The sequence below is a fragment of the Rhinolophus sinicus genome, chromosome 14 (genome assembly GCF_057876585.1).
Source record: "Rhinolophus sinicus isolate RSI-liver-muscle chromosome 14, RSI-T2T, whole genome shotgun sequence".
Taxonomy (NCBI): Eukaryota; Metazoa; Chordata; class Mammalia; order Chiroptera; family Rhinolophidae; genus Rhinolophus; species Rhinolophus sinicus.
This window is the reverse complement of record NC_142514.1, coordinates 57,105,010-57,123,858: the sequence shown is the minus strand read 5'-3', so window position 1 is coordinate 57,123,858 and position 18,849 is coordinate 57,105,010. Positions and strand designations below refer to the sequence as shown.

The 18,849-nt window shown below is 37.1% G+C and overlaps 1 protein-coding gene and 1 pseudogene across 2 annotated transcripts in view; one reads left to right on the top strand and one right to left on the bottom strand.

Annotated features, from left to right (window-relative positions):
• PIGK (phosphatidylinositol glycan anchor biosynthesis class K) overlaps positions 1–18,849 on the top strand; it is a 117,268-nt gene that overhangs the window by 24,145 nt on the left and 74,274 nt on the right. The gene's annotated exons all lie outside the window — the stretch shown is intronic.
• On the bottom strand, positions 10,900–11,392 carry LOC148755694 (protein tyrosine phosphatase type IVA 1 pseudogene; annotated as a pseudogene).

Here is an 18,849-nt window from a genome sequence, read left to right as displayed (position 1 = left end):
CATCAAAGGATTCTGTGCTCATCATGTAGAACAGCTAAGAGACTTGTGCAAGGATTACTTGAAGGTGGGCAAATTGGGCGAGCAGGGGAAGAGGGAAGGGAACGTGGAGCCGCGGCCCGCACCTTCAGCTGTGGAGATGGGGCCCGCATCTGTGGCAGCGGAGACGCAGTTCGCATCTGCGGCTGTGGAAACACAGCTGACATCCACAGCTGCAGAGACGCAGGGGATCCCAGGACGGAACAGAGAACGCAAAAGCCAGGAGGTGGTCTCTTTCCCTGTGTCCCAAGTTGATCTCTCCTGCCGAGGGGGCAGCATATCCAGCATTTGAGGCAATAACCTCAGTGAGACCTCCAGTTGGGCTCTACCTCAGACAAAGGACACAAACTCCATACCTGGGCCCCCCCCCCCCCTTCCAGAACTGAACTGAGGAGGAGTGTCAGATTACAGAGGTGCCTTAGTGCTCAGGCTTTGGGAAGACCAGTGTGCTGCTCTGACCCAGGAAAGAGGCTGGGAAAAGTGTGATTTTTGCTGGGCTGGGAGAGAGAAGACCCCTCTATCTCCAGCCCCCACCCTTTCTGGCCTGCCTAGGGCAGGGCAATTACAACTGCGGAGGCACTCCCAGGGATCAGCAGTAGGTGGCAGACGCAGCTCTGGGCTTTTAGCAGCTCAGAAATCTCCCGCCCGCCACACACACACACACACACACACACACACACACACACACACGGAAGAAGTGCCCTAAGACTCAGAAGAACTGGACACAGGGCTGGTGGTGCTACTCTCAGTGCGCATGTGTGCCGGCAAGGGCAGAAACTGCACTGACTTTGTAGAAACTACCATCTAAACCCCTCAGCCCCATGCATTTAAATCTGTAGTCCCAACGTCACTCTGGGCACCAGGTGACCGGCTCTGCCTGCACAATACACAGAGGACTCTTTGGTACAGCAGAGGACAACCTGGAGATTACTTGGTGGGCTTAAGCCACGACTGGCGCTGCTTTTTGTTCTGTTTTGTTTTGTCTTTATATCTTTGATATCTTTACCTGTGTCGAGTATGGGTTGTCGGTTATTTTTACATGTGAATGTATTTGATTTTTTCTTTGTTGTTGTTGTGCTTGGTGATTTGCTTTGTTCTGAAATTGCCCTACCAGGGCCCAGCTTAAGAGGCACAAGATTCAACACACCCAGAGGCCAACTCCAGACCAAACCAGAGTACTACTGGGTTTGACCTACAAGTGACACACCCAGAGGAAATTCTCTACAGGCGCAAGAGCCCATAGAGGCCAAACCACATTTAAGTGGTCAACCCTCATGCAGCAGAACACCCTGCGGTGGGCAGAGCCAAGTCTCACAACTAGTCAGCCTAGGAGTTAACCCCACCTACTCACAAGCGAAAAGCAATTAAAGATCTTCTTTCACAGGACAATATACACAACACAAGAGTCACCTTTGGAGCACATGCAGAGGAGAAGAACGAAGTAGTGCAAGTCAAATATAAAGAACACATACTACAAAAGATAACCCAGCAAGAACTAAGAACTCTAGGGGATCTACCTAATACATCGAAGCAAACACAGAGAGTCAGCCAGAATGGGGAAACAAAGAAACATGTCCCAAATAAAAGAACAGAAGAAACCTCCAGAAATGGAACCAAATGAAACAGAGGTAACCAACCTATCAGAGACAGAGTTCAGAACACTGATGATAAGAATGATTAAGGAGCTTAGAGACGACATAAAGAAGGATAGAGAAATCATAATGAACAACCAGTTAGAAATAAAGAACACAATTACTGAAATAAAGAAATCACTTGAAGGAATTAACAGCAGGTTATATGAAGTAGAGGATCGAATCAGCGACTTAGAAGACAAGTTAGCAGAGATCACCCAAACAAAACAACAGAAAGAAAAAAGAATAAAAAACAATGAAGATGGTTTAAGGGACGGAGGAACAATGACGGCATGAGGTGAGCCTCTGTAAAGCTCCCCTGGAATTTACAACGAATCGAACAACAAAAACTCCACAAAGGACTCCCTGCACAGCAGACAGGCAAGACGAAGAGGCCCACTACTGAATTCACCTATGGGTGGGCGAATCGCGGGAGCAGGGGAGGAGGAAAGGGAGAAGCGCGGAGATGGAGCCGCGTGGGCGCAGAACGCAGACGTAGCTCAGTGCTCCTAGCTCCCTGCATCCCAGAACTACTGCAGCTGCGGGAGAGGGAAGAACTCGGACTGCTAGGGCTCCGCTTATGGCCCACAGGGCTGAGGGGGCAGCATATAACATGGCTGAACCCAACCCTCATGGCTGAGACCTCGGAGAAAAGACTGAGGGAAGAAGGCTGAAAACAGTGGTTTAAGCCCTCACTGCTGAGCAGAGAACGAGCCTTAGGCACTGAGACTAGCCGCCCCCTCTCTCCCCTCCCAGAGCTCGCCCCGCCCCCACCTGCCCGGTGCTAGAAGTGGAACAGTAGCCGTGTCAGATCAAAAGAACAGAATATTTGCTGTTCTGAGAACTGAGGACCGCAGACAGAGATTCGCAGCCCAAGTAGTTCCAGCAAAGGGGAGGGAGCTGTGGAAGCAGGGCCGGCTGTGGTGGTGGTCGCCACCATTGCTCTGGGCCACCTCTCACAACTCACCCCGCCCCTGACCCCATCTATCTGGGCAGATCCCTGCAGCAGTAAACAGAACTGCTGAAACATAGGGGCTCTGAATCTGGTACAGAAAGAGCTTTGGAACTTCAAAAGCTCTCCGCATACCCACCGGGACACTGCGCCCTGTGACCTAGACGAACTATTAACAGAGGAGAAGCCCGTCTCCCAGGGAATCCCCCCATTGTGTGAGAAGCTGGAATAGTGCAGAGAAAACATAGCACTACCATGTGGGAGAAGAAAAATAAGCTGCAGTTGGAGAAAAAATAAAGCATTCTACCAACAAATACTGGAAAACAAAAGAAAGACTGCTTCATATCAACCTGTTGCAGAAGCCACTCCTGTAGATGTCTAGGAAGAGAAATAGTAAACCAGTAATTGCCATGAATAACCAAGGCAACAAGATAGCTCAGAAAGAAAGTGAAGATGGTTTAAGAGACCTCTGGGATAACATCAAGCGCAGCAACATGCGCATCGTAGGAATACCAGAAGGTGAAGAGAGGAAGTAAGGGATTGAGAACATATTTGAAGTAATAATGTCCGACAACTTCCCTAACCTGATGAAGGAAACCAACATACAAGCCCAGGAAGTGCAGAGACTTCCAATCAGGATAAACCTAAACAGGTCCACACCAAGACACATTATAGTTAAAATGGCAAAGGTTAAAGATAGAGAGAATCCTAAAAACAGCAAGAGAAAGACAGAGGGTTAAATACAAGGGAACTCCCATAAGACTATCAAATAACTTTTCTACAAAAACATTGAAGGCCAGGAGGGAGTGGCAGGAAATACTCAAAGTGATGGAAAACAAAGGCCTACAACTTAGATTGCTTTATCCAGCAAGGCTATCATTTAAAGTTGATGGAGAGATAAAGAGCTTCCCAGAAAGAAATAAGCTAAAGGAATTTATTACCACCAAGCCAACATTGCAAGAAATACTAAAAGGACTTCTGTATATAGAAGAAAGAGGAAAATAATCTAACTACAAATTTAAAAATGGTAATAACTATGTACCTATCAATAATCACTTTAAATGTAAATGGATTAAATGCTCCAATCAAGAGACATAGGGTGGCCGAGTGGATAAGAAAGCAAGAGCCTTGTATATGCTGTATACAAGAGACTCACCTCAGAGCAAAAGACACACACAGGCTGAAAGTGAAGGGTTGGAGTAAGATATTTCATGCATATGGAAATGAGAAAAAAGCTGGAGTTGCAATACTTATATCTGACAAAATAGACTTTAAAATGAAGAACATATTAAAAGACAAAGATGGGCACTATATAATAATAAAGGGATCGATCCGACAAGAGGACATAACCCTAGTAAACATCTATGCACCCAACATAGGAGCACCTAAATATATAAAACAGATATTGACTGACATAAAGACAGAGATCAACAGTAACACTATTATAGTAGGAGACTTCAACACCTTTGACAACAAGGGACAGGTCTTCCAGACAGAAGATCAATATGGAAACAACAGCCTTAAATGACACATTGGACCACTTGGATTTAATTGGTATTTTCAGAGCATTTCACCCTGAAGCTGCAGAATACAAGTTCTCAAGAGCACATGGAACATTTTTCGAGATAGACCACATGTTAGGCCATAAAACAAGTCTTGATAAATTTAAGAAAATTGAAATCATACGAACTGTCTTCTCTGACCACAGTGCTATGAAATTAGAAATGAACTACAGGAAAGAAACTGGAAGACACACCAATTCATGGAGGCTGAATAACATGTTACTAAATAATGAATGGGTCAACCAGGAGATCAAAGAAGAAATCAAAAGATTATCTCGAGACAAATGAAAATGAAAACACGACAACCCAAAATCTATGGGATACCACAAAAGCAGTCCTAAGAAGGAAATTCATAGCATTGCAGGCCTACCTAAAGAAACAATAAAAATCACTAATCAACAGTTTATCTTCACACTTAAGGATCTGGAAAAAGAACAGCAAAATAAGCCCAAAGGGAGTACAATGAAGGAGATGATAAAGATCAGAGCAGAAATAAATGAAATAGAAACCAGAAAAACAATACAAAAAAATCAATGAATCCAATAGTTGGTTCTTAGAGAAGATAAACAAAATCGACAAACCTTTAGCCAGGCTCATTAAAAAAATGAGAGGACCCAAATTAATAAAATCAGAAATGAAAGAGGAGAAGTGACAACAGACTCCACAGAAATACCAAAAATTTTAAGAAATTACTATGAGTAACTATATGCCAACAAATTTGACAATCTGGAAGAAATGGACAATTTTCTAGAGGTGTACAACCTCCCAAGTCTAACTCAAGAAGAAACAGGAAACCTGAATAGACTGATTACCACCAGGGAAATTGAATCAGTAATCAACAATCTCCCTACAAACAAAAGCCCTGGACCAGATGGCTTTACAGGTGAATTTTACAAAACATTCAAAAAAGAATTATCACCTATTCTCCTCAAGCTCTTCCAAAAAATTCAGAAGGAGGGAAAGCTCCCAAATACTTTTTACGAACCCACTATCACCCTGATCCCAAAATCAGACAAAGACCCCACAAAACAAGAAAACTACAGACCGATATCTCTAATGAACATAGACGCAAAAATCCTCAACAAAATATTAGCAAACGGAATTCAGCAATACATTAAAAAGATCATACACCATGATCAAGTGGGATTCATCCCTGGTATGCAAGGGTGGTTCAACATCCGCAAATCAATTAATGTGATACACCACATTAACAAAATGAAAAATAAAAATCACATGATCATATCAATAGATGCACAAAAAGCATTTGATAAAATCCAGCATCCATTTATGATATAAACCTTTAAGAAAGTGGGAATAGAGGGATCATATCTCTACATAATAAAGGCCATACATGATAAACCCACAGCTAACATCATACCCAGTGGGGAAAGCTAAACCATTCCCCTTAAGATCAGGAACAAGGCAAGGTTGCCCACTTTCTCCACTTGTATTCAACATAGTCCTGAAAGTTCTAGCCACAGCAGTCAGACAAGAAAAAGAAAGAAAAGGCATCCAAATCGGTAAGGAGGAAGTAAAATTGTCATTATATGCAGATGACATGATACTATATATAGAGAACCCTAAAGACTCCACCAAGAAAGTATTAGAGCTGATAGATGAATTTAGTAAAGTAGGAGGATACAAAATTAATGTTCAGAAATCAGTTGCATTTGTATATACCAATAATAAAACATCAGAAGGAGAAATTAAAAAAACAATGCCATTTACAATTGCTCCAAAGACTATAAAATACCTGGGAATAAATTTAACCAAAGAAGTAAAAGAGCTGTACTCAGAAAATTATAAGACACTGAAGAAAGAAATGAAAGAAGATACAAATAGATGGAAACACGTACCATATTCATGGATAGGAAGAATTAATATAGTTAAAATGTCCATATATTGTCCTAAGGCAATATACATATTCAACGCAATTCCTATCAAACTACCAACGACGTTTTTCACAGAAATAGAACATATAATCCTACAATTTATATGGGACCATAAAAGACCACGGATAGCCACAGCAATCTTGAGAAATAAGAACAAAGTGGGAGGTATAACAATACCTGACATCAAATTATACTACAAAGCTACAGTAATCAAAACAGCACAGTACTGGCATAAAAACAGACACATAGATCAATGGAACAGAATAGAAAGTCCAGAAATAAATCCATGCCTATATGGCCATTTAATCTACGACAATGGAAACAAGAATGTACAGTGGGGTAAAGACAGTCTATTCAATAAATGGTGCTGGGAAACCAGGACAGACACATGCAAAAAAGTGAAGCTGGACCACCTCCTTACACCATATACAAAAATAAATTCAAAATGGCTTAAAGACTTAAATGTAAGATCTGAAACCATAAAATTCCTAGAAGAAAATATAGGAAGAAACTTCACAAACATTACCCAGAGTAAGATTTTTACTGATATAAACCCCTTGCGCATGGGAAGTAAGAGAAAAAATAAACATGTGGGATTACATCAAACTAAAAAGTTTTTTCACAGCAAAGGAAACCATCAATAAAACAAAAAGAGACCCTACTGAATGGCAAAAGATATTTGCCAATGATATATCTGATAAGGGGTTAATATCACAAATTTATAAAAAAACTCACTCAATTCAACTCCAAAAAAGCAAACAACCCAATTGAAAAATGGGCAGAGGACATGAAGAGACATTTTTCTTAAAAGGACATATAGATGGCAAACAGAAATGCGAAAAAATGCTCAAACTCACTAATCATTAGAGAAATGCAAATAAAAACCACAGTGAGATACCACCTCACCCCAGTCAAAATGGCTATCATCAATAAATCAACAAACAACAAGTGCTGGCGCGGATGTGGAGAAAAGGGAACCCTTGTGCACTGTTGGTGGGATTGCAGATTGGTGCAGCCACTATGGAAAACAGTATGGAGGTATCTCAAAAATCTGAAAATGGAACTACCTTATGATCCAGCAGTTCCACTCCTAGGTATCTATCTGGAGAAATGCAAAACTCTAATTCAGAAAACTTTATGCACTCCTATGTTTATTGCAGCATTATACACAATAGCCAAGACATGGAAACAACCAAAATGCCCATCGGTAGATGACTGGATTAAGAAACTGCGGTACATTTATACAATGCAGTATTACACAGCCATAAAGAAGAAAGAAATCTTACCATTTAACAACATGGATGGACCTAGAGAACATTATGTTAAGTGAAATAAGTCAGACAGAGAAAGACAAATACCATATGATCTCACTTATATGTAGAATCTAAAGAAAGAATAAGTGAATGAACTAATCAGAAACAGTTTTGGAGACATAGAGGAAAAACTGAGGGTTGCTAGATGGGAGGGGGGGTGGGGATAAGGGGGAAGGTGAGGGGATTAGAAAACAGTCGGTAACCACAAGATGGCCATGGGGTTTTGAAAATTAATTTGGGGAATGTAATCAATAATGTTGTAAAGATTTTGTAGGGTATCCGATGGACACTTGTCTCATTAGGGAGACCACCTCAGGGATGATGTAGATGCCTGATCACTGCACTGTACACCTGAAGCTGAAGCTGAACAATAATGAATGTCAACTACAAGTTTGTATGTATATGTATATATGTGTGTGTCTGTGTGCGTGTGTGTGTGTGTGTATATGCATATATGTATGTACTTACAGAAGCGGAGTACAGCATTAGGAATAGAGACAGTGGAAATGTAATGGCTTTGTGCGATTTCAGAGGATAGTGGACGGGGAGAGGGGGGTTCACACAGTGTGAGGGATATAAAAGATAAAAGTCTAATGTCTTGTGCACCTGAAACTAGTAAAAAAAAAAAAAAAAAAAGACATCTTGTGGGTGTGGCAGAGAAGTATTTGAATACTGGAAAAGCGAGAACCCAAGAGGAGTTTGACAAGGGAATAGCCAACAGTGTTACATATAGAAATGTTGTGTAAGAGGTGCACTCGGTTTCTTTTGAATCAGGTGAATAGAATTATGATTACAATACTTTGAAGAGTTAATGGGTAGTGAAGAAGGTAGAAAAAGTGACTGGAGGATGTTGACTGAGAGAGAAAAAGGGAGCACAGACTGTGGGGACTTAGAACCAAGACAGATTTTTGATTTTGAGACAGAAGAAATTTAGAGCTTGGGGGAAGATATCAAAAGAGAGGAAGAATTAAAAACAGGAAAAGGTAATAAAATTAATTTGAGGGTTCTTGGTATTTGCATTGATTCCTCTACTTAGGACACTGATTTTTTTCCTAAATTAGGTTGAAAAATATTGGGGAAACCAATAAAAGGAGGCTGATGTATTCGAGGTCGTATGACTTAGGAGAGGTGCCAGGTTGTTCGGAGAAAAAGGAAGGAAGGCAGACAACTGGTGCCGGTGGGGTGGAAAACATTCATTCACTTCCTTCTTTCCTTCCTCCTTTCTTTTCCCCTTTTCTTATTCCCTCCTTCCCTTTTCTAACCAACAAATATGTATGGAGAGCCTGTGGTGTTTAGAATATACTTGGCAATTTGTATACTTTCAACTGAAGTGGGATATAGGGATGAGATAAGGGCAGGGCGGTAAGTATAGCCTGAAATGCTTTAGTGCTAGCAACCTCAAAATAAGTCAGACTCAACTTGACATTTCCCCACAGAAGTGGCGATAGTAGTAAGTATTGCTGAGAAAGTTCTGAGGACTTTCAAATGGAGAATTGATAGAAAAAATGTTGTAATTTTGTCATGTTATATCTGACTCTTTCAGGGATATTAAAAGGATAAGTGAAATTCACATTTGTGAATCTAATTTTATTGCTTTGGAGAAAAGATACTTCATAGAGTTTTACATTAATAGTTTCCAAGAATTTGACCTGAGCATGAAGGGAGGTTACTCAATTCAGTAAAAATGTACCCTGACATTAAATCCTTATGCTCACCCGTTTACTTATATATAAGACTGTCTCTCTGTTCAAGGCTTCAAATCATGAAATTCAGATGTTATTTTAGAAAGTAAAATCCACATTAAGCAGAACTTAATTTACCTAAACTGTCAGTTTTTCTTACTATACGGAAGCAAAGGACAATCAAATAGGATCTTATTAAGAAGCTTATAAATTTACAACTATATTTTAGGATTTATTCTGGACAAATAAAATCTAATTTAATTTCTTATACTTCATCTAATTCTAAATATTTTTATATGTAATGAAAGTAGATATTCAGATGTTAGCTTTGATATACTGATAGTGTTGTTTAGTAGATTATATTATACATATTCAAGAAAGTAGTTTAGATATCATCTTTATTTTTTTGCATTTCATTATTTACTTAGATGTTTAGCTCTTGCACTAGGTTTTTATAAGCTGGTGAAAACTGACAAATTATTTCTCCCACAGAAGTATAACTGCATATTACAAGACCGTATAAATATATGGTCAAATTAACATTAGTACACATAATCATTTGCTCAATTACATAATAAAATAAATTATCAAGTATCCCAATATTGAGTTCCACAGCTCAAGAGGCATATAAAAATTAGATATCTGATTGTTTACTAGCAAACACCCACTTTTTTTTTTTGCAAGGGAGGTTGGGGAGAGAAGGGAAAAAACACACTTCAAACAAAAATAATAGCTGGTTAACAACATCTAATAGGTATGGGAAAAGAATGAGAATTTCAAAATTTTTATGGTTAAGAATTATTTTAGCTACAATAAGAAAGCATCTCTATCTTTAAAAAGTATTTACTAAATTAAAGAGCTTATCCTACATTTTCTACACAAGACAAAGGCAGTGTTTTACTTGAAATATTTAATGGCCCCCTCCCATTCCTTTTGAGGCCCTCCTTGTTAAGTTGCACCTAAAAGTGCAAAAAATAAATTAACTGTAAAGCACTTTTTCTTTTTTGGCCTGGAAACATTAAAGATGTGCTTCTATATAATGTATATTTTCAAAATGGATGTTTTCTACAACAGCACAAAGTAAGATTTATGGAAAGACACTAGGTAATCACTGTACAACTTGGTAAAAAATCAATGGTTGTGCAAACCTGATGCATATTGTTATGAATGCGGGAGATACAAACAAGTGAGTAAGCAAATAACCGCATAGGCTCTGCTTTCAATGTTTGTAATGACTGCAGGAACAAATCATGTAAGATCTAGAGTGTTCATAGTTCCTACAGTTTTAGTTCTGTGATGCTAAAAATACACAAGTATCATACTGGATATTTTGATACCTAATCTGTTTAAATTTCTTATGTATTGATAAGATTCTGACATGGGATAGATTTAAAGAAGACTTTTAACTCAATACTGCATGGTTTCAGTAAAGGTGAACTGGTACAAATGACAAGCACATTTTAAATGCGGAACAGCAAGAATCTTTTGCTGCCGTTTTCCCCTGAAAATAAGATCTAACTGGAAAGTAAGCCCTACCATGATTTTTCAGGATGACATCCCTAGAACATAGCCCTAATGTGTCTTTTGAAGCAAAATTAATATAAGACCCGGTCTTATTTTCGGGGAAACACGGTATGTATCTAAATAGCTTGATCATAACCCAAACATAGAGGTTCTGTCAAGCATCTAACCTGGTAAAACTGCTTTTCAGTGTTTCTGGAAGAGCTTCATCAGACTTATTCACCAAGCTAACCTCTTGGCTAATGTGTACAATATATTAGGTTATGTCAGAAGTTCCACTTGCAAGACTGTAGCATCAGACTCCTCAGTTTTATTGACCATTGAAATCTTCGCAGCACAGACACATTTTAGAGTGATACTTCTCTAAATACAAGTTGCTTGATGTTAAAAGCCCCATGCTGCTTTTGTCTTATGATCTCGACCACATCTTCATGTTTCATTCCACCTTCTATTAATGCCAGGCAACACGCCTTGCAGCTCTCTGTCCCAAGGCTGCCGCATAATGAATAGAAGTACAACCACCATATTCTTCACAAAACTTGATGTTTTTACAAGACTTAACCAGTCATCAGCAATCTGTTTGGATGGGGGTGCACCTTCATCAAAGGCCAGTCAAGGACACAGATTCCTTCTTTATCCAAAATACCAATGCCATATATTGCTTCACATACTCTTACTGTTATAGTAACTGCATACTTAAGTTTCTCAAATGTTTAAAATCTCATTGGTTGTGTTGTGTATGAAAAGAAATATCATGTGTTTGTATGTGACTGCATGAGTATTGGGCAGTTCATTCTAGCCATGTTAATTTAGTTTCAAAATATTTGGGTTGTGAAATAATTTTAAAAATTGAATACAGAAGTGATGTAAAGAAACTTGAACATACTCCACCAGAAATTCTCAGTGCTTTGAGTAACGGGAAATGAAATGAACCTCCTCACCAGAAGCAAATCTTCAATCCAGTAACACTGAGCAATAGAAAGGAAGTGCACTGAGGCTTACCTCATCTAGGTCAGAACTGGAAAATGCTGTGCATATTTCAATTCAACACTTCTGTGTCCGGGTTAACTGCTCTCATGTGGCTTCTTGGTGGAATACTAATGAATTTCTACAGTTCTCTTGTCCTCATAAAACTCACGCTGTGCTTAGCAGTAATCTTCATTGTCCTTCAGAAACTCCATAAATGTGTGATGACAAAAAGGAATATGTTTATTCATCGAAAATTGTGGCTTAGTCATTCAGTCCACGGTGGCAGCTACACAGACGGTGATGGCTGTGGCTGTGACAGAGGGTCCGGGGTGGTCATTTGCAGGGTGGAGGGAGTGCAGGTACAGACAAAGGCACCAGGCTGGTATTGGGTTTTGAAAAAAGAATTGAAATCAGAATATTCTATTCCCCAAACATTCTTAGTCAGATTTTATTTTAATTAAAAAAAGGTTTGGGGAAGATTTTTTAGTTTTTTTAAATGCGGAAACAAATTCTATAGCTCTAAAATTAAATAATTTTTTAAATTTAAAATTTAATATTCACAGTGAAGTTTAAGGCATAAATTTCATTGAATCATGAAAAATGGAAATACTAAGATGAGGTTGTTATGAGGAAAAGTGATATCCCTTTAATATTTGTTGATGTGAGTATAGAAATTATTTAAACATTTTCTTTTGGCTCTGCTCACTGCTTGGGAGTGGAGTGAAAGGTAATGCATTCTATTGTGCCAAAAAATGTAGTAGTGGATGGAAAGTGTGTGGGCTTTAAAATCAAATCTCAGCTCTGCTTGCTAGCCATGCAACTTTGGGCAAGAGATGTGATCTCACTGAATTTCCTTATCTTTCGAATTGAGACAATAAAAGTCTTCACAGGATTGTTTTAATTTAGTGAGAATTAAGTAAGGACTATAGCACAGCACCTGTCCCACAGTAAACTCAACAAATATGTGTTTCTACCATTCTGTACCCCACCCCATTATCTCTAGCATATTGTGGCTATATTTTGAATACTAGTAATCATTTCTATGTTAAAAGTTTCTTGCTCAGTACTCTGCCTTTCCTTTTATTTTAAATTTGCTTGTCTACTAAAATTCTGTGTTCAGTTACGTTTTTGCAAGTTCTACAATATTGTTGGACCTATCTTTTCTGCATTTAAACCAGTTTCCTCTTTTATTCTCTAGAAATGTGTAAGTACAATGGTTAATTCTATAGTCTTACTTTGTTTCCATTTTCCCATAAATTCTAATCTTTTTTCCCCATAATCTTATTGAAATGTGGAATGTAAATTTTATAATTTGTATAAAATATTATAGTTAAGTGCCTGTGCAATTTAATATGGATTGGTTAAATCAAATTCATGTCAATGAACACAATTATATTGCTTTAAAAATAAGTTGTTGAATTACATTTGAAACTTATTATTATCTTCTGGTTCATTACTCTTTCATTTTTTCTGTGATAGTCTACATTTGATATTTTCCCCCTTTTTGTCCTCGTTTATTTCTATGATCAAATTGAGGAGCATAAGTGGTGGCAAAATACTCTTTACCACCAGTGGTATGTCTCGGTATTTTATCCTTTGCCAAATAGATTTTTAAACTAAGAGGACTGATTTTCTTGCCATTTTAAAATAGAAATGTATCAGAGAATGCATATTAGTGGTGTTTGCATTATTTTTCAGGCAAAATGTGTAATCAGGCATTGTGGTCAAATCCTAGGAATCTGCTCACAGCATTCTAAAGAGGTTACGTATAGACTGTTAAAATCTTCTACTGGTGATTCCAAGATGCTTGTCGTAAAAGTAGTTGAGTTGGGGCGACTGACTAAATCTGTACAGATCATTACTGGAAAAAATTAACCAAAGGAATATTTCTGTTAAACATGAGAATATGTGAAAGATTGCACACAGTGATTTCCATTATGATAGACTATATGCGATCTATCAAGATTAAAAAATTTTTATCCTATGTATTTTGACAAAAATAGATTATACTAGATAAGTGGCATTCATTAATGCAGAATTCTTTTTTTTTAATTTATTGGGGTGACAATTGTTAGTAAAATTACATAGATTTCAGCTGTACAATTCTGTATTACATCATCTATAAATCCCATTGTGTGTTCACCACCCAGAGTCAGTTCTCCTTCCATCACCATATATTTGATCCCCCTTACCCTCATCTCCCACCCCCTGCCCCCCTTACCCTCTGGTAACCACTAAACTATTGTCTGTGTCTATGAGTTTCTGTTTCTCATTTGTTTATCTTGCTCTTTTGTTGTTTTTGGTTTATATACCACATATCAGTGAAATCATATGGTTCTCTGCTTTTTATGTCTGACTTATTTCGCTTAGCATCATACTCAAGATCCATCCATGTTGTCACAAATGTTCCTATATCATCTTTTCTTACCGCCGAATAGTATTCCATTGTATATATATACCACAACTTCTTTACCCATTCATCTATCGAAGGACATTTTGGTTGTTTCCATGTCTTGGCCACCGTAAACAAAGCTACAATGAACATTGGAGCACACGTGTCTTTATGGATAAATGTTTTCAGATTCTTTGGGTAGATACCCAGGAGAGGGATTGCTGGGTCTTACGGTAATTCTATTCGTAATTTTTTGAGGAACCTCCACACTGCCTTCCATAACGGCTGCACCAGTCTGCATTCCCACCAACAGTGTATGAGGGTTCCTTTTTCTCCACAGCCTCTCCAACACTTGTTACTATTTGTCTTGTTGATGATAGCCATTCTGACTGGGGTGAGGTGATATCTCATTGTGGTTTTGATTTGCATTTCTCTGATGATTAGTGATGTTGAGCATTTTTTCATATGTCTATTTGCCATTTGTATGTCCTCTTTGGAGAAATGTCTCTTCAGGTCGTCTGCCCATTTTTCATTTGGGTTGTTTGTTTTTTTGTTGTTGAGTTGCATGAGTTCCTTGTATATTTTGGATATTAGCCCCTTATTGGAGGCACTGTTCGCAAAAATGTTCTCCCATTCAGTTGGTTGCCAATGCAGCATTCTTTAGTTTGACTATTTCTGTGAGCCATCCAAAATGTTCAAGAAATACAGTAACTTGTAATTTTGGTAATGCAAAGATTTGAATTCCAAGCCTTGAGACCGGTGTTCTTGAGTAAGTTAGTGAACTCGGTAGTGGAAAGTTGAGCAATAGAAAATAGGAAGAAGGAGATGAAAAACTGGTCTACATAATATTAATTTTAACTCTTACAGGAAAAGGGAGGGGAGTGGGCTGGACATCTCTGCTGGTTGCTCCCTTTGAGAATAGTTAATATTGGGGAGTGTCTGAAAGCAGAGATGAAGCAGTGAAGACTTACGTGTAGGCTACAGGTGCAGGTGCAGATGATTGAGAGTGAAAATGGCCACCTTGGTGGTGGAAAAGACCTGCTGAGACAAGGGCCAGCAGTAGGATGTAGTCCCAATGCCTTCCTGTGGAAGAGTCAAGGGCTTTGGAGAATTGGAGACTGGCTAGTTAGCCTCTGTATTTCTTTGAAGTTCTGTTCTCTGAGTTTTGCTTTTAAATGCCAACTTAAAATTTTCAGTTATACCTTACTATGTTTAAAGGAGAACTTACATACTTTAGTGCTATATTTCAATTTGAGAGTTTGCTAAGGTCTCTGGATGATTTCATTTAGAATTTCAAGGGCCCGTTTTGTATGTTACGTGCCATAAATATTAAACAGCAATAATGAGTTATGCATTAAATTTAATCATCTGTGTTGATTAAATTATCAATATGAAACAAAAACACACCATTAAATCCTTTTAGATGCCCGTTCACATAGATTCAGGGTAATGCAGAATTGTTAAAAATATATGTTCATGTCAGACAAACTGGGTTTGAATCTAAGCACTCCCTACTAGCTGTGTGACCTGGGACACGTAACTGTACTTCTGTGTGCCTCGGTTTAATAACCTGTAAAATAGGGATGGCACTAATGTATATCTCAGAACTAATGTATGAGATAATGCTTCTAATGTGCTTATTTTATTAGTGCAGTGCTTGAGATATACCAAGTGCTTAATAAATGTTAGTTATCATCTTATTACGTTAAACCACGTGTAACTTTAAATACATGAGCCGATAGCTAGGTAACTCTACCCTCAGGTAACATGTCTGTTGCTGTTGACTTCCTGTCTCTGCAGTGCAATTTTTTGAGTTTTATTTCTAATAATATAAGTACAAAATACCTGGCATCATATAGTGTAGTAATGCCAATTGTTTGACATTTGGCAAGTACTGAAAGTAATTCCGAAAATCTTGATGATTTAGCACCTGTGGCTAGCAGATTTGTTCTTATTAGTTTCATAGTGCATCGGTGTGGAGATTTATTCACTTGGAGATCTCTCAAGACATGGAAGAGAAAGAGAAAGAAAAGCCAAAAAGTGAATTACTCTGGCATGCAGCTAATGATTATATAACAAAATTTGAATTTGCTTGTTTGAACATTGCTGCAGAAGCAATACTCTGTAGAATGTCCTGAATAATTTATGTCAGGAAAAAAAAAGTGACTCCTATGAACAGAAAACATGAGATTTAAGAGCCTCAAAGATTCCTGTGATCCTCAGATCTGCTTCAGCTACTGTTCTAGATTGGATGGTAATATTATTGAACATAAGCCTGATGACCTTAGCTATGGTAGCTAAAGGTGCTCTAATGCAGTATTATCTAATTAGTAGCATGACTGTAGAAATGTATAGCAATTTTAAGTGAACAGTTAGAAACGTTTTGACCAATACAGTAATTTATTTAAATTTCATTCAGGGAAAAATTTTTATTAAGGTAATAACAGTCTATTATAAATGAAAAATTATGCTTTTTGAAATTTCACATTCTAATGGTCCGTGGTCGTAAAAGATTATTCATCTGTTTATTCATTTTTTTTAACCCATTGGTTACTAGTTCCTGATTGGGCCAACGAAGAATTTCAGGGAGGTAGGTTAAAGGTCTTAGCACTCCAGAAGCAGGGCTTACCTGTTCCTTCAATGTTTAGCAAATATGACAATGGGAAAGTATTTATTTTAGGCCGTTGTCCCCTCTACATATGTTTCTTTTTTGACAAGATTTAAATTTACATTTTTATATTTATGATCTTTAAAATCTATATAAGCATGATCAAGGTATTTTATTCAGATCAGATACTAAAGAGTGGTAAAGGAAGGAAATATAAATACTTTCTTTATGTTTGCTTTTTTTATCTAAAAGAAGTTATGCTCCCCTAGTATTATTATATATATTTAAATTAGCAAATACATCTGACTTAGAAATTAGTAGCTGTATATGGGTATGTCCTCACATTTTTTTTTTTTTTTTTTTTACTGGACTGCATGATTTTAAAAATGTGAAAACTAAAAATTGTGAAAACTACTTATATAAATAACCACGGTATTGTTTGGATTCAAACCCAGTTTGAACTTCATACAAATCCAGTGCTCACTTTTCTTTTGGGTTTATTTTAAGAGAAGGCCATATTACCATGTGCTTTGTTGTACGATGTAGAGTTTTGCAGGGGCTCGAATCAAGTGTGAAAGTTGAGTCATCACACATGGTAGTATAGGATTGCCAAACTGTAAGAATATCTAATTCTTATATCGATTGGATGTATTTGAGGGATTTTGTCTTAATTTTAATAAGATACAAAGGAAGTTCCTATCATTATTTATAGGGATATACTAGTATGTCTTCAGTGTAGATTGTTTTGGTCTTAATTCCAGAAGTGATCTGATACCCATTCAGTGAAGACGGAAATAACTGTTGTGGTACTAACCTGATATTCAAGTGAAAAAGACACTTTAAGGAGTCAGCAAGTTAGATCTCATAATAACTGGTGTTCAAAGAATGTTTATTGGCAAAGTCTTAGTTAAATATAAGATCTGATTATCCTGAATAGTAAACAGAGCCTGGAAGTCATGAATTGCATTTTTTACAACATATTTTTGTGAACAGACTCTCCATATCATCGAATTATATTATAGTGTGAATGTCAAAATACAGAAAAAAATGAAGTGTGGAACCAGGCCTGACATTCTTTCTTTCTCCTGTGAAATATCACAGTAGTCATGTAATTTTAGCAAAATAACATCATTCTTCAAAAGGAATGAGTGTTTTTAGAGTATTATTAGTTTGGTAGTTTTGTTAGAGTTTAATTTATAATTTTATATTTATTTATGGTTTATAAGAACTATAAGCCTAAGGAATTTACTTTCATGTATACATTTAAATATCATTATATGAATAATTTAGCACTTGGACCAAATGAGAGTTTTTTTTGTTTTGTTTTGTTTTGTTTTCCCTCCAGAAAACAGTTCTGAACATTTCTTAAGTTTTAGAAACAGTGAATCAGAATATGCGGTTGGACTTCTAAACCTTTGAAATCCAGCCTGTTTCCTGTCCTGTTTTTCATTTATTATCCACAAATATGGTTTTTAATGATATATTGATTATGGTAACAGAGGGTTATAAATAGTACTTATATTGAGGCTCAAAATGGTCTATAGTAAAACCTGAAGCTGATATAATAGTGTATGTCAATTATAATTGAAAAATAAATTTAAAAAATTACCTGTAGGAAAAATGTTGATTCAATTTATAATTTTAAGCTGAAATTACTACTTCTTTGTGATACTGACATTGGGTAGATATTGAAATTAATTTCATGGAGTACACTTAACCTTAACCCAAAAACATGGCCTAAAGGAGTACCTTTATTATTATATTGGGATTGGGAGGCCATTTTAATAGTGGCTTATAACAGAAAAAGATATGATTAATAATAACTTACTGGAAGTTAATCATCTTGTTATTAAAAAGAGAAGATATATTTACCATTTTAAGAGGAATAACTTCCACCGTTCTGTGAGTATGAATCACAGCTGAAGATCTGATCTTTGAATGTGACAGGGTTGGACCGCTTTCAAAATAGAAATCTAGCCAATTTTCAAGAAAAATCACAATGTTTCAGTTTTGAACTTTAATGCATTTGGAACATATGCAGCAGAACATTTTCTTCTTGCTATTTCCTGCTAAACTAATTACATGTGTCACATTAATTTTCCCGTTATGTTTGGGAAGCTCAAGTATATGGTAGAATAAAGAATTGCCCGATTCGTGTTCAACATGTTTTCATACTTAAGTTTTAATGGTAAGATCAAGATGAGAAGTATTTAAGAGAAATTTTATAATTTTGTCTCAAAGAAAATATACGCAAAAATGAAAAGGTTTCATTCACTCAATGAACATTTATT